The 20447-nt window shown below is 44.2% G+C and overlaps 1 protein-coding gene across 5 annotated transcripts in view; it reads right to left on the bottom strand.

Annotated features, from left to right (window-relative positions):
• poln (polymerase (DNA directed) nu) overlaps positions 1–20447 on the bottom strand; it is a 512442-nt gene that overhangs the window by 410795 nt on the left and 81200 nt on the right. The gene's annotated exons all lie outside the window — the stretch shown is intronic.

Genomic DNA, 20447 nt, shown 5'->3' with positions numbered 1-20447 from the left:
TCCCCTTTAAACTCACACCAACCAACCCCCCGCTCCCCCCCCACCAAGTTAAATAGTTTGACCTGTAATGCATGAAATTTTTACCCTGAGTAAAAGATTCTAACTGTCTATCCTATCAATATCTCTCATAATTTCATAAACCTCTATCGTGTCTCCCCTCAGTCTCCGATACTCCAGAGAAAACAACCTCTCCCCAGGCAACATCCTGGTAAACCTCTTTTGTACCCTTTCTAAAGCCTTCAATGGGGCAACCAGATGTGCACACAATATTCCGTACTGCCTAACCAAAGTTTTATATACCTGCAACAAGACTTCCTTTACTCTTCTACTCATTGCCCTGCCTAATGAAGGCAAGCATGCCATGTGCCACCTTTACTGCCCTATCTACCTGCATGGGCACTTTCAAGGAGTTACTACCACATCAGAGACAAAGAATACTCGTGACAAATGAGGTATGATTAATCTTTAGTTTAATGTTAAACGATATTTCATATTTATATGACTTAGTTTGTTAAGGTTATTTTGTGGGATTGGTTTCAGCGGCATAAAGACAACACATTTGCATTTTAAAAATACACAGAGATTATTTCAAGATGGCAGCTGACATCATCTCAGAGTTGCTGTGACTACAGTTGAAGCAGAGAGATGAAAGATTTTATGATCGTTCTTGGGATACTGAAAACAATGGACTATTTTTTTAAGAAAATCCTATACAGCTCGGAAGCAGAAGAGAATCAAAGACAATTACTTTGATGTTAAGTTTGGGAAAACAAAGATTAAAATATGCGTTTTAGCATGAAGTTGTTAAAAAGGTTCAGAAAAACTTCAAAGAATGTCATACCATGTGACATGAAAGATCTGTAAGGAATATATTATCGAAATCAGACATTTTTGGATCAGATGAAGAGGAGAAGGCCATCCTGTATCGACAGGATTGGAACACAGTCACCAATTCCTTTAAAACAAAAAGGAAGGCTTCCTGTGTTCTCCTTAATAAAAGGAGGAACACCAAGGGTGGTATTTTAAAAGAAATCGCCACTCCAACTGCCTCTAAGAAGAGGGCAGCCCCGTGTCCATGAAAAAAAGGTCACTTTTGATTAACAAAAGAAATCATCACAGAAAACAGACATGATACTTCAGCAAAGACAAGAGCGGGTTTGTTAAATCACTCGTATGAAGAAACGTGGCTCTGAAAATGGCTCCACAAAAGAGAATTGTGAGTTTTTAAAAGGTCTGAAGATGAGATGTTTCAAAATCCTTCATGATTACTTCTGAAATGCAATTTAAAAATCTTCAAGTTCCACATAAGACATTTGATGATAAAATTTAAAATTGACTTTTCAGAATTATGCCAAAACTGTAATATTTTGGATTTAATCACACTCTTATACAAAGTGGGGAGTAAGATAGAATTAAGTTTAGAGATAAATAAGAAATGTTACGTATTTAATAGTTTAATAAAAACTATTCGTTTGAATTCACCATTTTCTGATGAATTTTCCATTGCTGTCCCTTCCTTTGTAGTAATAAGATTTTATTAGTTCATAACATACTTGAAGAATGGCTCTGAGAATTCACTTCCTAAATACACACACATGATTCCAAAAGGGCCATCTTGATATAGTAGAGAAATTAAACAAATATCAAAAAGAAATGGACAGTCAACAACCTCTTATGTTGGGACCTTTCACTGAGATGAAAGTTGGAAGGAAAGATTTAGGAGGGGCCAAGAGGTAACAGGATAGTGGACAGAAAAAGGTGGGAGAGGTGGAGAGATGAGTAAGGGAGACCAATTTGAAAGGGATGGAGGCAAGGTTGAAGAGAAAAGTGAAAATGGGAGACACATGAATGACTGCTGAGGTTAGAATCTGAGCAAAACAAAATCTGCTGGAGGAACTCAGCAGGTGGAGGGGTATCAGTGGGAGAGAAATAATGGTCAACATTGTGGACTCGAACCCTTCATCAAGGCAGGATCATTGGGAACTTCAGCTCATCCGAGAGCTGATTTAGAGTGCACTGTGCACTGATGAACTATTGGGATTTAAACCTAGAATGGCTTTAAGTGGCTGATTACCATGTGTTTGAGGAGTATTTAGTGGTTGGAAGGAGCCTCCTGACCTGGCAACACTGTCCATTTATTTATTTATTTGGAATTTTTAAGACATACAGCAATGGTCCATGAGCCAGTGCCGTCCAATTACACCCAATTAACCTACAACCCCATACATTTTTGTAAGGTGGAAGGAAACTAAAGCCCCCCCCCCCACCCGCAGGGAAAACTCATGCAGACATGGGGAAGAATGTACAAACTCCTTACAGACAAAGCCGGATTCGAACCAGGGTCGCCAGCAATGTGCCATCCCATCCGAAGATCCCAGTTCATGCAAATCAATCTTCCAGAACTGGCAGCTTTGACAAACAGTTTTCACTAAATGAATGGACCAGTGCTGAGAATTCCAGTGGTGGAAACCATCCACTGTATTTTAAGGTAACTCCAAAAACAAATCATGATGGAATCAGGTATTAAAATCTGCGCAATACACAAAGTGCGGGAGAAACTCAGCAGGTCATGCAGCATCCATAGGATATAATGGGTAACTAATATTTCGGGCCTGGCCCATTAGTTTAGGTATAAGGAAAAAAGAGAGAAGTACTTGAATAAAAAAATAGGGAGAATAGGAGGGAGGATGGGGGGGGAAGGATGAGAGGAGAGGAGGGAGGATGGGGGGAAGGATGAGAGGAGAGGAGGGAGGATGGGGGAGAAGGATGAGAGGAGAGGAAGGAGGATGGGTGGGGGAGAAGGATGAGAGGAGAGGAGGGAGGATTGGGGGAGAAGGATGAGAGGAGAGGAGGGAGGATGGGGGGAGAACGATGAGAGGAGAGAGGATGGGGGAAGGATGAGAGGAGAGGAGGGAGGATTGGGGGAGAACGATGAGAGGAGAGAGGATGGGGGGAAGGATGAGAGAAGAGGAGGGAGGATGGGGGAAGGATGAGAGGAGAGGAGGGAGGATGGGGGAAGGATGAGAGGAGAGGAGGGAGGATGGGGGAAGGATGAGAGGAGAGGAGAGAGGATGGGGGGATGGATGAGAGGAGAGGAGGGAGGATGGGGGAAGGATGAGAGGAGAGGAAGGAGGATGGGGGAAGGATGAGAGGAGAGGAGGGAGGATGGGGGAAGGATGAGAGGAGAGGAGGGAGGATGGGGGAAGGATGAGAGGAGAGGAGGGAGGATGGGGGAAGGATGAGAGGAGAGGAGGGAGGATGGGGGAAGGATGAGAGGAGAGGAGGGATGATTGGGGGGGAGAAGGATAAGAGGAGAGGAGGGAGGATGGGGGGAGGATGAGAGGAGAGGAGGGAGGATGGGGGAAGGATGAGAGGAGAGGAGGGAGGATGGGGGAAGGATGAGAGGAGAGGAGGGAGGATGGGGGAAGGATGAGAGGAGAGGAGGGAGGATGGGGGATGAGAGGAGAGGAGGGAGGATGGGGGAAGGATGAGAGGAGAGGAGGGAGGATGGGGGGATGGATGAGAGGAGAGGAGGGAGGATGGGGGAAGGATGAGAGGAGAGGAGGGATGATGGGGGAAGGATGAGGAGAGGAGGGAGGATGGGGGGATGGATGAGAGGAGAGGAGGGAGGATGGGGGGAAGGATGAGAGGAGAGGAGGGATGATTGGGGGGAGAAGGATAAGAGGAGAGGAGGGAGGATGGGGAAGGATGAGAGGAGAGGAGGGAGGATGGAGGGAAGAATGAGAGGAGAGGAGGGAGGATGGGGAAGGATGAGAGGAGAGGAGGGAGGATGGAGGGAAGAATGAGAGGAGAGGAGGGAGGATGGGGGAAGGATGAGAGGAGAGGAGGGAGGATGGGACACAGGGAGGAGCACAGGCTAAAAACTGTAAGACCATCTTCACTAGAAGCACTAGATGTTAACCTGTGCTCCCCTCCCCTTGCCCCTTCCTCTTTCCTCTCCTTCTCCCAACTCCCCAACTTTCTATTCAAGCACCTGCCTGTTTTTGCGTATACCCGATGTAGGTCCTAAAAGGTTGGTTACCCTTCAACTCCTCTGGATGCTGTGAGACCTGCTGAATTTCACCAGCATGTTTGTGTATTGGATTTAACCACCGCATCTACAGAATTTCTTGTTTAATGTTATTAAAATTTTTGAGCTGCATCAAGCAATATTTTCTCAAGAATCCATCCCACGAAGTAGGTCTGTACAGCAAGCTGGGTAATAACAATTATGGGTTCAAAGAGACTCATATTTTATTTTGGTTCTTTGAGGAGAAAAGACAGTACTGAGTAGATAATAGTTATTGATTGCCGCAAAACCTTAGTGATTTATGACTGGCCTAAAATTAAACAATGATTTAGCATTGCCTTTCGTGACTCGGTGTTAAATTTTGTTCAAGAGGATAATAGAACCTGTGAAATTTATGACCATCACCATATCTGGATGTTTCAGGCCAAGGAGAAAGCTATTCAGACTAATCTCACTTCGTGCATATAAACTAATTATGAAATGTCGATGTCTCTGGCAAGGCCAACATTAAAAGCACATTTGAATGACTACAAATTGCTTACTTAGACACAGAATGAGGCCATTTGGACCGTCTGATCTGTGTCTGCTCTCCTGATAGAGCAATTCTGCTTCTCCTCTTCCTTGTTCCTATAATCCTGAAACTCATTCTCTCTCATGTGCACATTAATTCCACTGTGATCCCTTTTACTGTAACTTTATCTACATTAAGGGGTAATTTAGAGTTGCCAATTTACTTGCCAGTATTTCTCATTGAAACCCACGCCATCACAGGGAAAACACACACACTTCGCTTATTTGACCTTGAGAAGGCAATGGAGAGCTGGTTTGTTACTTCATTCTAGCACATCTAGTGAAGGTGGTCCCAAAATTCTGCTGGGTCGAGACTTCCAGGATTTGGACTAAGCAATGATGAAAATCAGTAAGACCTTTACAGCAGAGGGAATGAGGCATAGTTTGCACAGGAACCTGTACGTGGAGGTGTTGCCAAGCACCCTCTGTCCTGGTCTTCATCGGAGATAGCAATCATTTGGGAAATGCAGTCCGAGTAACCTGCATTCAAGTGCATAGAACATTCTGCAATCACAACATGCTGGATCTGAATGGGTGAAGATGGTAAATAGGAAGCTAATCAAGTAGGCTGTTGTCCTGAATAGTGTTGAACTTCTTGAATGTTTTTAGACCTACAACACAGTACAGGCCCTGCAGCCCTTGATGTTGTGCCGACCCATATATTCCTTAAAGTACTAAACTCTCCCTACTCCGTAACCCTCCATTGTTCTTCCATCCATGAGTCTGTCTAAGAGTCTTTTAAATGTCCCTAATATTTCAGCCTCCACCACCATCCTTGCAAGGCCTTCCAGACATCCACAACTCTGTGTTAAAAAAAACATCCCTGAACTCTTCCCTAAACATCCCTCCCTTCACTTTGTACACATGTCCTCCAGTGTTTACTATTCCTGCCCTGAGAAACAGGTGCTGGCTGTCCACCCTATCTATGCCTCTCATAATGTTGCAGACCTCTATTAAGTTACCTCTCATCCTTCTACACTCTGAAGAGAAAAGTCCCAGCTCTGCTAACCTTGTCTCATAAGACATATTTTCCAATCCAGGTAACATCGTAGTAATCTCCTCTGCACCCTCTCCATAACTTCCACATCCTTCCTGTAATTATGGTGGTACATTATTACACCACTAGGACACCAGGTGGCTCACCTGGTGACCTTGCATATATAAACTGGTGGAGACCCATCCCGCCTTATTCTGGCCTAAGCTTGCACAGAGGCAAGACCTCAAGACCTGGTTGTATATATTAGTCTATTAAAACTAGCGTTTTACCTGCACTCGGCTTTGTGTGATTTGATGCTTGTCGCCATCAGTAATGAGGTGACCAGAACTGAATAAGTGTGGTCTCACCAGAAATTTGTAGAGTTGTAACATGACCTCTCAACTCTTGAATTCAGTCCACCTATTAATGAAGCCCAGCATCCCATGTGTCTTCTGAACTATCCTATAGGATATAAGACTGCCCTCTGCTGGACATCATGATGTCATCCTTCCATATATAATCCTGTGTATCAGTAGCCAAGTTAGTCTAATAGAAGTAAAGGATGAGAAAGCATCACGTCTCCAAGTCTTAATTGTGTGAGTGCATACACAACAGTGGTGACAAGGAACAAAGCAAACCCTACATATACTCCATGCACCAAATGTGAGAAGGAAAACAACAGAAGAAAGGTAGAAAACGACTACCTAACAACCCCAACAAATACCCACCGAAAGATCAAGGAGAGAGTACGCCAAGATGACAGAGGGAAAGTTTGGGGAATTCAACAAAGTAGAAGAAAGTAGAATGGTTTAACCACTACTGCGTAGCCCATAATATTGTAGAAGCAACACATTCACCAATTATGAGCATTGACTGACACTAAGGTCCATGAACTGCCTCATGAGCTGGAGGAGGTGGAACCAGATCTGCCGTGGCCTTCCCCGACCATCCAACCCCTCAGGTCGAGGGGGGGGCTGGGGGCGAGATGGTCACAGAGCCGAGGAGTAGTGAGGAATCCAGTAACTGAGACGCGCAGCCAGGAAGGCAAAGAAGATGGGCTGTCGCTGCTGAAGGTCAGCAAAGGCGGGCAGTCGCTGCCAACCCAACTATTTATGGGTCCTGAGCAAAGACCAGCACAGCAAACCACGCTGTGAAAAAAGACCACCTGAATGCTTTAAGGACTGTGCCTTGATTATTATTAAATACTTTCCTTTTTATAATTCTAGTTACTCATGAGGTATATTCTAATTCTCACTTGTAGTCCTGGGCCCAATGTAATCTTATTAGTTCAAAGGTGCCCAGTCAGCATTTAATTGCATGGTGGTGGGGGTGGGGGGGGGGTGTTGGGTATAAGCCAGCCTTCTGCTGAACATCATGACACCTGTGTGTCAGTAGCCATGTTAGTCTAACAGAAGTAAAGGGTGAGAAAGCATCACACCTCAGAGTCTTAATTGTCTGAGCACATACACAACACTATCAACCTGTGCGGCAACCTTAGGGATGCATGGATTTGGACCCCAAGGTCCCTCTGTTCATCCACACTCTTAAGTAACTGACCATTAACCCGGTACTCAGCCTTCTGGTTTGTCCTTCCAAAATGTATCACCTCACACTTATTTGGATTGAACTCCACTTCTCCACTCAACTCTGCATCCTGTCTATATCCTCTTGTAACCTTCAGCACGGTCCACAACTCCTCCAACCTTCATATCATCTGCAAACTTATTGACCCATCCTTCCACCTCTTCATCCAGGTCAGTAGTAGTAGTAGCCTTTATTGTATGGTAACATGGTACATAATTGAAAACAAAATTACTTCCTCTAGAAACCACAATGCTACTCATTTAACACATCAGACAACACAAGACACCATTTCTACTCCAAAAGATAAAAACTACACAAGACTAAAACACACCTACACTAAACTATATAATAAGTTTTTTTAAAACTGCTAACAATAGAGTAAAAGATGAAAAACTAGACAATAGAACACAGTGAAGACAATCACATTTTGGAGACAAGTTTTAAAAAGTCCAGTGACTTGAAAAGAAGAACTGTCACACAGTTCACAAGTCCGTAAAGACCTGTCAGCTTTGGCATCATAACAGCCTCCTCTCCAATCCCACCATCACCACAGGGCCCCACGCTCCAAGATAGCACAGCCTCCGAAACCTCCAGGCCAGGCACATGACACGGCCACTCCAGGCTCCCGGACACCTTCTCCGCAGGACAACCAGCCAGCCATACACTGCCCACTCCAGACACCCCGATGCAGCACTGCAGATGTAGCTCTGCAAACCCACCACAGTATCTCCTCCTCAGCCAATGGCAGCACCCGACATCCGAAAGCCTCATTCCCACAGCAGAGGCCAAACCACAGCAGACCAGGCTGTGCCGCTTCTTCCACACCTTCACCTTACTTTGCTGTTCTTCTCAGCTTCCTGTCTCCACAGAGCTACCGTCCAATCTTCATCTTTTAAAAATTGAGCACGGCACTCCATTTAGGCAATTTTGGTAGCATCATGGACTGGAGAGGCTGCTGCAGCCATGCCAAGCCGCCATCACCTGGAACCAATCCGTGCGGTACTACTACTACTCTCTGCTTACTACCTACGTCAATTTTCATCCACACAGCCAAGGTTCTGTGGATCCCGTGCCTCAAGTCTTTTGAATGAGTCTTTTATGGGGGTCCTTGTCAAATGCCTTACTAAAATCCATGTAAACCACATCTATCGCCTGAATCTCATCAATTTCTTTTGGAACCTTCTCAAAAAGCTCAATTAAGTTCGTGAGGCATGACCTTCCCTTCACAAAGCCATCCTGACTATCCTTGAGTAGACTGGACTTCTCCAAATGTTCATAGAACCTATCCTTAAGAATCCTCTCCAATAGGTTGCACACCACTAACGTAAGATTCACCAGTCTATAATTCCCAAGATTCTTCCTGTAGCAACTTTGATCAATGAAATAGTTGCTTGGAGGCTAAGTTGGGCATTTACCTGCGACGCACTTTCAATTATTTCCAATACTCATTCAGTTTGTATTTAAATCTTTTATTTTAATACACAAAACCATCTTCTTTAAACAAAACATTTCTATAAATGTTCTAATGTCCCTATAATGTTCCATATAACATAATGGATGACAGAAATTATCAACGCCTAACTCACCCTCCTATAATGGCCCAACTGATGACACAGGCCACTCCTCTTCAACGTGCGCAAACCACCCCCCCCCCCACTCATACTCATTGAAGCACATGCTGACCCTGGCTCCAACAGCTCAGCTGGCACCTAGTGAACACACAGGCCCGACTGAAGCCATCACCTTCAGGGCCAAGACAACCGCGCATGCACCACCACATTCCTGCTTCATAAATTGTACCAGTCCTTGCACGTGTGGCCGAAAGAAGAGGCCTACAATCCCCAGGACACCGCCTGTGCTCGCACAACAGGCAAGAAGCAAGCCTTTGGCTCTTACACTGGCCCCTAATTATTATAATGAAACGCAATGTCTCTAATAATAATTAACTATACAATCAATCATAGCCAACAATTAACTACATGACATTCAAAAGTAATGAAGGTCTTCCTTTTTCATATGTTATAATAGAGCTCATATAATAGAGGCCCCCACATCTCCATCGGGCACACAAAACTCAAAACAGTCAACCAGTTTACCTATCTCAGCTGCACCATTTCATCGGATGCAAGGATCGACAATGAGATAGACAACAGACTCGCCAAGGCAAATAGCGCTTTTGGAAGACTACACAAAAGTGTCTGGAAAAACAACCAACTGAAAAACCTCACAAAGATTAGCGTATACACAGCCGTTGTCATACCCACACTCTTGTTCGGCTCTGAATCATGGGTCCTTTACCGGCATCACCTACGGCTCCTAGAACGCTTCCACCAGCGTTGTCTCCGCTCCATCCTCAACATTCATTGGAGCGACATCACCTCCAACATCGAAGTACTCGAGATGGCAGAGGCCGACAGCATTGAATCCACGCTGCTGAAGATCCAACTGCGCTGGGTAGGTCACGTATCCAGAATGGAAGACCATCGCCTTCCCAAGATCGTGTTATATGGCGAGCTCTCCACTTGCCACCATGACAGAGGTGCACCAAAGAAGAGGTACAAGGACTACCTAAAGAAAGCTCTTGGTGCCTGCCACATTGACCATCGCCAGTGGGCTGATATCGCCTCCAACCGTGCATCTTGGCGCCTCACAGTTCGGCGGGCAGCAACCTCCTTTGAAGAAGACCGCAGAGCTCACCTCACTGACAAAAGACAAAGGAGGAAAAACCCAACACCCAACCCCAACCAACCAATTTTCCCCTGCAACCGTGTCTGCCTGTCCCGCATCGGACTTGTCAGCCACAAACGAGCCTGCAGCTGACGTGGACATTACCCCTCCATAAATCTTCATCCTTGAAGCCGAGCCAAAGAAAGAAGAATAGAGCTCATAGCCCTGAAAAGAGTGATCTTTACCACCGCTCTGCAGTCTGCGTAGTGAGCAAAGTACAAAGCACAAAAACAACAAAATAAAGTCAGTTTGTACTTATCCAGTTCCTCCACCTTATGTTGAATCCTTGAATTAATAAACCTCAAATTTTACTGAGATGGAATAGGCACAGCTTTCCTTTTGAGTTTAATATGAGCTATGTCTTCAGCGTGTCATTTGGCTTTCTTCAGCATTCTGCTTCTCATAGGAAGAATTTGAACTGTTAGAACCAGATTTTGAAGATTTATCCGATCCTCTCGATTTTAATAAGCAAACCTTCCCTGCAACAGGCTTGCTCATCTTTTTCTTTCTTTTCTGCAGATGATCATATTAGTTCTTCCAACTCATCAACAGCCACCGTCTTTGTAGAATCCTTCTGTGGACTGGTTCCACTTATGGCTCCTTCAAATCTCTTCAACTGGAACTGCAGTCATTTCAACCACTCTGGCTTCAATTGCCTTTTCCTGCAGTCCCAGATCCAATTTTGCAACTTCCAATCAGCCTCATTTTCTGACAGTTTATTGTGAGCCCTTTTGTTAAATTCTTTCTCTGCATTCAATTCCTTTGATAGGAAAGTAATTCTCTCATTAACTTCCAAGTTATTAACTTGATCGGGAGTTAAAAGATCATGTGGTACTTCTGCTTTCAGGCCCTGCTGTAGTTATCGCGAAGTGTTTGAATTTCTTCATCTTGTTTATTACACATTTCTCTTTCTTTCTGTATCATTATTAGCTGGGCCTTCAAGTTACATTCTCAAATTGTTTTCTGTAGTCAAATGTCTTGTGTTATTAACCAATGACTTGTTCTCCTTCTCCAACTTTTTATGTCTTGATAAAACTGAATGTCTTCCCTCAGTAACTGTATTCATTTCTTCTGCAGTTATTCTTTCCTTTCACTCTCTGGTTTTGCGAATTCTATCTATCATTAAATCTCTATTCTTGTCAACCGCTCTCAGGGCCTTTCCCTTGCTCACTTTCAAAATTGAAGAATCATTGGATTCTCATCCTTTTGAAATCCAGTTTTGTTTCCAAGTACAAAATTAAAATCTTTCAGTTCACTGTTTTCATGATTATCCAATATTTCCAAGTCCTTTTTCAACATTTTGTTCTCTGAAGGCAGTTGCACCAAATTGTCAGTCACGTGCTCCTTTACTCCATCGGCACAATCTTCTGTGTTCGCCAAATTTGCAGCATGTTGTGAGATTTCTTCATTGACCTTGACTGCTGTAACCTCTGGACTACAGAAGCCACTTTCAGATTTGTTGTCATTTGGATTGGTCCTAACTCAGATTCAATTACAGAAAAATTAATCACCAGCAGTATTTGCAACATCTAATAATACTTAATTTTCATCTATTATTGATGAAAATAATTCCTTCAAAATTGGTTTAGATGCCTTTGATTTATTTTCACATTGATCTGTTTTCTTCAGAAGTGAATTTCTTGTTTACAGTCTTTTGCTGTTCCCACAACTCATCAGGTTTAACAATCAAAATCCAAGGGGACGATTATGGTGTTCGAGCCCCGGCAACACCATTCTCAGGGAGGATTTGTCCATGTTTATTCATGCCTTGTGACCGTGGTACAAAAGATTCTGCCTTAGCATCAAATACTCTCATTTCATGTGATGACTTCTTATCATCAGTTCTCTTAAATAGTTTGCTTCAAACAACAGATCCTTTTAAACTTGTCAGTACCTTCACTTTAGCCTTCTTAGCAACATGTTTTGATTTCAGATCCAATTGTTCCCTTTTTCTCCTTAGCTCTAATTGCTGCCCCCTTAGCTGCCGCTCCTCTTCCATTTTGCTGCCTCCACCTGAGCCTCTAGGGTGTATTTCTCTTCAAGCACATCCTTTTGTGCTTGAAGAGCAGACAACTCGCCCTTAGCCTTATAGAGATGAAGCACTTGAAACACAGGAAGTGCCGGAGCCTACTTTGGAACTGCTTCCTGGTTTAAGAAATGCAGTGTACAGACCCTTGCATTCCTGTTATTGGCCTTAATTTGTACAGTCCCTATTGAGTTTGTCATTATCTTTACTGACCCCAGTAAGAGCACTCATCTGAACTGAGGCTATAATGCTGTTCACTGTTGGATTTATTTCTGGTATGTCAGTTGTTGCCCAGAAGTCTGTGTTATATACAGTGAAGACTTAGGACTATTTTATGCTGGAGCATGAACACTGCAAGTCTGTAAGAGCCGCATCACACTTGAGTGGTGACCATGCTCAGTGTGAGTGTATTCATACATGAGATGTGAATAAAGATTTGTGCTCTAAACTTAAAAGCTTCTCTGAGTGTTTATTAAGAACTCCGATGGTACAACCGAGGACATAACATGGTGGCAGTGGTGGGATTGACAGAAACCCACACCATGTAGGAAAAAAAATCCCTATAAACCAAAATAAACATGAAGAGAAGGAAACAAAGAAAAAACACCATGACCTGACGACCAGAGCCAGAGAAGAAAATGGCCGCAGCAGCAGTCGGAACATTGCACCCAGTCATGGATGGGGAAGCCGACGAAATCATAGAGGCTTTTAGAAAGTTCAAGCAAAAGTGCAACCTGGCATTCAAAAGCCTCCTCAAGGGAATGACACCAGAGGAAAAAGTTAGTTACATCCTTCTTTTGATGGGGGAGCGAGGACTAGACCTGTTTAATAGCTGGGAGCTGGCTGAAGGGGGAGAAAATAACCCAGAAAGGATATTAGAAAAATTTTCCTCTCATCTGGAACCAAAATCCAACCATAGAACAAAGCGATATAAGTTCCAGGGATTAAAACAAGAGCCTGATGAGTCAGTAGATAATTTCCTCACAAGGCTAAAGAACATGGCAGCAAAATGCAAGTTCAAAGAAATCGAGGAGAGAAGAGTCGACCAACTAATCTGGGGAAGGGCTCATCCTGAAGGGCAGAAACTTCTTATAGGAAAAGACAGCTTGAAACTAGCAGATGCCGGAGATGCAGTTCGGGCCTTCAAGGCCACTAGGAGGCAAATGCAATCCCTCTCTGTGCAGTCCAACATGCAGCACAGAGATAGAAGGGTCGATACCATAAAACCCACGCAGAGAACTGCAGGAGGTGCGGCAGAATACCGCACCTTCGTTGACCGCATGAAATGCCCCGCGTATGGTTCGAAGTGCAGGACCATTGGGAAGGTCAATCGTTGGGAAAAGACGTGTAACTCTGACATGAAAAGAGAGAGAAACCAAGAATAGAGAAGGAAAGTACACCACGTCAAGGGAAGTGACAGCAGTGACTCCGACTCACTGACGCTCGACATGGATCTCGACATCCTCCATAAGATGTCCAAGAAAGGGAAAGGAGAAAAAAAATGAATTGCACACCACGATCCAACTTGAAAGATCAGAAACAAATTAACAACATTCAACTTGAAAATAAAGTTGGATATTGGATCACAAAGTAACATCCACCCGCTTAGACTGTACCACCAGATGCTCCCAGAGTACATAAAGAATGGGTTCCTGGAGGAAGGCACACAAGAAGCTGCAAATGTCACGCTCACAGCCTATGGTGGCCCCGAGATTAGACAATTATAAAAAGTCCTAATAAAAGGCAGACATAAAGGAAAGAGCATCATGTGCACATTCTTCGTGGTTGATGCCGACAGACCAGCAATCCTAGGCCTGAATAGTTGTCAGAAACTACAGTTAATCTCAGTAAACAATGAGATCAGGGAGAAGAAAATGTCCAAGAGGATCAACAGCAACACCCCGCTTGAGCAACGTCCTCTGATCACAAATAAGGACGAGTTCATGGACATGTACACAGTCGGGTGGTTTGGAAACTTTGAATACCACATTACTATAGACCCAAAATACAAACTAATAATCCATGTTCCACGGAAGGTATCAATGGAGCTGAAACGAAGGCTAGAGCAGGAGCTGGAAGAAGTGGAAGAAAAACAAGTAATAGCAAAAGAAGTAGAGCCAACTGACTGAGTAAATTCTATAGTAGTAAAAGAAAAACTGAATGGCCACCTAAAAATATGTCTGGATCCCAAAGACCTAAACCAAGCAATCAAAAGAGGGCACTATATAATACCAATTCTGGGAGACATCACTTCTGAACTAGCGGGATCCAAAATCTTCAGTAAGCTAGTTGCTATGAATGGGTATTGGAATGTGAAGCTGGATGAAGAATCCAGCGCTCCATAAAACACTCCATTCAGCCAATACAAGTTCCTGCACCTACCTTTTGTTCTAAAGGTGAGCCAAGACATCTTCCAGCAAAAGATAGATGAGACCTACACAGGATGCAAGGGCCCTGTCGGCATCACAGATGACATCCAGATTTTTGGCAGAGATGGGAAAACTCACGATCTCACATGAGGCCATGGAGAGAACAAGATAGGCCGGCATCAAACTCAATGCAGACAAATGCATCATTAAGGTGGAGGAGTGTCGGTTCTTTGGAATGGTGTACACACCTGAAGGGGTCAGGCCAAGCCCAGAGAAGGTAACAGCCAGAGCTGAAATGGAACACCCAAAGGACATAAAGGAACTAAGAAGCTTCCTCGGCTTCGTCTAGTACATGAGTTCCTTCACCCCACAATAGTTTCTATCAGACCACACAGCCAACCTCAGAGAGTTGCTGAAAGAGGATGTGGAGTTTCAGTGGTCAGCAAGATTTTGACAAGCTTAAGGAAGTGGTCTGCAGAGATGCTTCCGCCAGAGGCCTCGGGGCAGCATTGGTGCAGGAAGGAAAACCGATATCCTTTGCCTCAAAACCTCTGACAACAGCAGAGACCCAATATGTCAATATTGAAAGGGAACTGTTGGCAGTCGTATATGGATGTGAAAAATTCCTCAAATTCCTCTATGGAAGACATTGCTTGGTTGAGAGTGACATCCAGAAAAAGAACTTAAGCAAGGCACCAGCCACACTACAGAGAAAACTCCTCCGGCTCCAATGTTACGACTTTACCTTGAAGTAGAGGCCAGGGAAGGAAATGGTACTCGCTGGTGCTTTGTCACATCTTTCCTCAAATGAAAAATACGAAATGAAAGACATGGAAATCAAGATACATCACCTCGTCAAGGTAACCAGTAACAAACTAAACCTGATTAAAGATGAAACCACAAAGGATGAAGAGCTGCTGCTGCTCTCCCAACAGGTGAAACAGGGATGGCCAGAAAGGATAGAACAGGTACAGCCTACAATACGTCAGTATTGGTCTGTCAGGGACGACATATCCCTGAAGAATGGGATACTGCTGGCAGGGTCTCGGCTGATAATACCAGAGCCAATGAAAAAAGAAATTCTCCACAAGATACACCAAGGCCACATGGGAATGGAGAAATGCAAACTTAAAGCAAAGACAGCAGTTTACTGGATAGGCATGTACAAGGACATTGAAAACAAGGTGGCTACATGTCCGGCATGCCAGAAATACACAACAAAAAGAAGAGATGATACCTGCGGAAATACCCGCCAGGCCATGACACACAGTGGGAGCAGACCTGTTCACAGAAAACCAAGAATGGTATCTGTGTGTGTCCTGCTACTACTCCAAATTCCTCTTCATCAGGAAATTGAAGGACCTGAAAGCATCAACCATCACTGTTGCAGCACGTGCCCTCTTCACAGAACAGGGGAGACCCGAACAAGTGATATGTGAAAATGGGACCCAATTCACATCACGTGAATTCAGAGAAATGGCTGCAGAATATGGGTTCACCATCACTACTTCATCACTACATTACCCCAAAGGCCACGGATTAATTGAGAGGCATGTACAGACAATTAAATGCACCTTCACAAAGCGTCAAGAGACAAAGGAAGATCCCAATCTCGCCCTCTGTCACTGCGAGCCACCCCTTTGAGGGCCAACACGAAATCCCCGGCAGAGCTTCTGAATGGCAGAAAGTACAAGACAACCCTGCCAAGCAAAATCCATCCACCAGACAACCAAGAGGAAACAAGAAGAAAGTTGACTAACATACAAGAGGGAAGTCGTCAACATTATAATAAACATGCACAAACATGACCAGAACTCTTCAGAGGGCAGCATGTGCATGTTCAAGAGGCAGAGATAACAACCTGGAGCTTAACAAAGATTGTTAGAGAAGCTGAGATGCCAAGGTCATACATCATCAAGACAGAATCTGGCAGGCAGCTGAGAAGAAACAGGACCCACATTCGCCCAACCCCAGATATGACACGGAAAGTGCCAGAAGCACCAGCAGCTTCTAAAATTCCAACAACGTGAGGGAATGCGAGGAGAAACCCTAACCAACAACACCGTAACGACTGAACAGCAGGCAACAGGAGAACCGAGGCAAACACCACCATCACCACCCACAACCGTACTAACACCACCGAACCAATGCAACAAGGTCTGCGAGGTGGAGAAGCCACATCCTACCACCAGTGCGATTCCGCTGAAAAGAATATAGAACTGCAATTGTGTAATTAGAATAATTAATTCTTAATGGCAAGTGCAGGTAAGGAAGCAGTAACAATTTATTTTTAAGAAATTTTAAATCTTAATAAATCTTTTAATTTTTAATAATTTTTTTAAAGAAGGAGGGATGTTATGTACTGAGGAAATGTAGGACTATTTTATGCTGGAGCATGAACACTGCAAGAGCCGCATCACACTTGAGTGTGAGCATCCTCAGTGAGAGAGTGTATTCATACATGGTCAACAGCCTGAGATATGAGAAAAGGTTTGTGCTCTAAACTTACAAGCTTTTCTGAGTGTTTATTAAGACCTCCGATGGTACAACCGAGAACATAACAGTCTGACTCCTTTTCAAATTCAAATCATACGTTTTCTTCCCTTTCGTCTTTGTCGACATTTTGTGAGACAATTTTAGCCATTTCTGTATCACTGACTCAAGAATCAACTGATGTAACCATAGTGCTTTCACAGAGTCTTCACTCTCATCAACCAATGCTGCTTTTTTTTCTTTAATTGTTAGCTTCAGTCTAGCGATGAGGGCATCTTTGTCACCTGTTGTATCTAGCCTTCGTCGCTTCAGTTCTGCACCAAGATTCGCAACCCTCATGTCTTCAATATGTTGCTCCTCTATAGCAATCCTGACGGCAGCTGCAGCCATTTTACTCATCTTGTTCCATCGTCCGTCGAGCTTGAGCACCAAGCACACATCAATGGACTAGCAACAGAAAATCCAAACTGTGTTGAAAACTTCTCACAAGTACACAGATGGAATCCACAAGCACAAGCCTACCACTTTGGATGGCTGTAATGTGCTACCGTTAACAAGTGAGTTTTCACCACAGCATCCGTCTATAATATTACCAATTTTCAAAAAGTGGCTCTACCAACCTGTCAACAAAATCCTCTTCTCACAGATTAGAGGTTTCTTTCTTCTTTTTCAATACTTTTATTAACTTTGAAATTTCACATCCAAAAATACAGAGTGCACATATGTTCAAATTCAAAAAGGTTCTTGTTATTCATCCTTCGTAGTCGAAGACCATGACTTCAAAATCAAATGGGAGATTGGTGGCTGTGGGTCCAGAAGTGACTGGTGAGGCCAACCTGGGCCCTGAAGGCTCGCCCACATGTGGGACACAAGTGGGTGGGTTCTGTCGTGGCAGTGGATGCTGCTCGGGTACATTTATGTTCAAATTCAAAAAGGTACATTACACTTAAATCATATCATTTCATCCAAGGTACCCACATTTTAATCAAACTGTTTGGCCAAAAAAAAAGAAAGGCAGAATTTTTCTCAGGGTGATAAATCACCACATTAATCAACATTTCTACCTTCATAACAAATCAAAGATTATAAAAGTAATTCAAAAATTTATATTCAAATTGGAAATTGAGCATCTCATCTTCTCTTAGTTTAAATATGATATGATGTCACATAACCATTGAATTTTTCTGGCCACTACTCTGGCCAATGGATATTGATTACAAACTGCAAAGCAGGTCCACATTTCTAAAATGCTTTCAATATCACTCCAAAACAAAGAGGGATTATTTTCTATCTTCTATCCTTCCATTTGAACAATAGTTTCTGTCAACCCATTTTAACAATTTTCTGTCGACTTAATGAAGCGACTTCGATCAATAAAATAGTTGCTTGGAGGCTAAGTTGGTCAATTATTTCCAATACAAGTTCAGTTGTATTTAAATCCTTTATTTTAACACACAAAACTTGGAACCATCTTCTTTAACAATTTATATGTATATCGTTCTATAATATTTATCCTTAATAACATTCTTGTAAATCTTCTATCGTCCCTCTAATGTTCTGTATTACGTAATGGTCGACAGAAATTAATGACACCTAACTCACGCTGTCTACATCCGGTACCGCACGGATGGCAGTCTCTTCAATCTGAGGCGCCTGCAAGCTCACACCAAGACACAAGAGCAACTTGTCCGTGAACTACTCTTTGCAGACGATGCCACTTTAGTTGCCCATTCAGAGCCAGCTCTTCAGCGCTTGACGTCCTGTTTTGCGGAAACTGCCAAAATGTTTGGCCTGGAAGTCAGCCTGAAGAAAACTGAGGTCCTCCATCAGCCAGCTCCCCACCATGACTACCAGCCCCCCCACATCTCCATCGGGCACACAAAACTCAAAACGGTCAACCAGTTTACCTATCTCGGCTGCACCATTTCATCAGATGCAAGGATCGACAATGAGATAGACAACAGACTCGCCAAGGCAAATAGCGCCTTTGGAAGACTACACAAAAGAGTCTGGAAAAACAACCAACTGAAAAACCTCACAAAGATAAGCGTATACAGAGCCGTTGTCATACCCATACTCCTGTTCGGCTCCGAATCATGGGTCCTCTACCGGCATCACCGACGGCTCCTAGAACGCTTCCACCAGCGTTGTCTCCGCTCCATCCTCAACATCCATTGGAGCGCTTTCATCCCTAACGTCGAAGTACTCGAGATGGCAGAGGTCGACAGCATCGAGTCCACGCTGCTGAAGATCCAGCTGCGCTGGGTGGGTCACGTCTCCAGAATGGAGGACCATCGCCTTCCCAAGATCGTGTTATATGGCGAGCTCTCCACTGGCCACCGTGACAGAGGTGCACCAAAGAAAAGGTACAAGGACTGCCTAAAGAAATCTCTTGGTGCCTGTCCCATTGACCACCGCCAGTGGGCTGATCTCGCCTCAAACCATGCATCTTGGCGCCTCACAGTTTGGCGGGCAGCAACCTCCTTTGAAGAAGACCGCAGAGCCCACCTCACTGACAAAAGGCAAAGGAGGAAAACCCAACACCCAACCCCAACCAACCAATTTTCCCCTGCAGCCGCTGCAACCGTGTCTGCCTGTCCCGCATCGGACTTGTCAGCCACAAACGAGCCTGCAGCTGACGTGGACTTTTTACCCCCTCCATAAATCTTCGTCCGCGAAGCCAGGCCAAAGAACTCACCCTCCTTGAATCGCCCAACTGATGATGCAGGCCAGCGAACTTCCCCTTCAATGTGCACAAAACCCCCATGCAAGCTCATTGGAGCACACACTGGCCCTGGCTCCAACAGCTCACTGCTGCCACTGGGCCAAGCGCACATGCACACTGGCAAGTACACTGGCCCGGGCTGAAGCCGCTGCCATCAGGGCTGAGCCAACTGCACATACGCTGCCATGTTTCTGCTCCGTAAACTGTACCAGCCCTTGCGCATGCAGCCAATGGAAGAGGCCTACGGATCCCGAGACAGCACCTGCACTTGTGGCCGCACAACAGGTAAGAAGCGAGCTTTTGGCTCTTACACTCCCTATTACCTTTTTTAAACAAGGAGACTACACTTGCCATTCTCCAATCCTTCAGCATCCAAAGAAGACTCAAAGATCATAGCTACTGCCCCAGCTATCTCTTCCCTCACTTCCCACAGCAGCCTAGGGTATATTGCATCTGGCGCTGGGAACTTATCAAACTTGATATTTTTAATAAGATCCAACACTTCCTCTTTCTTAATCTGCACAGTGTACAGCACACAAGTCTGTTCTATTCTGACCTCACCCTGATCAAGGTCCTTTTCTCGTGAATTCTGAAGCAATGTATTCATTTAGGACCTCCCCAACCTCCTCTGCCTCCAGGCACAATTTTGCCTCCTTTATCCTTTATTAGCAGATCCACCTTCATTCTCATCATCCTTCTGTTTCTCACATACGCGTAGGGGATCTCTTTAATCTTACATACCAAGGTCTTCTCATGCACCCTTCGAACTCTCCCAAGTCCTTTCTTAAACTCCTTCCTGGCTACGAAATACTTCTCATGAGTCCTTCCTGTTTCCTGCTTCATATATAGTATCTAACATGTGCTTCCTTCATCCTCTTTTCTAGTTGCCTCATCTGCTTCAACAACCACGGACGAACCTATCCTGAACTCAGCTCAATTCGTCCCTA

The sequence above is a fragment of the Narcine bancroftii genome, chromosome 1 (genome assembly GCF_036971445.1).
Source record: "Narcine bancroftii isolate sNarBan1 chromosome 1, sNarBan1.hap1, whole genome shotgun sequence".
In the NCBI taxonomy this organism is placed as follows: domain Eukaryota; kingdom Metazoa; phylum Chordata; class Chondrichthyes; order Torpediniformes; family Narcinidae; genus Narcine; species Narcine bancroftii.
Note: the sequence above shows the minus strand (reverse complement) of the source record. Positions and strands in the feature narration are given on the sequence as shown.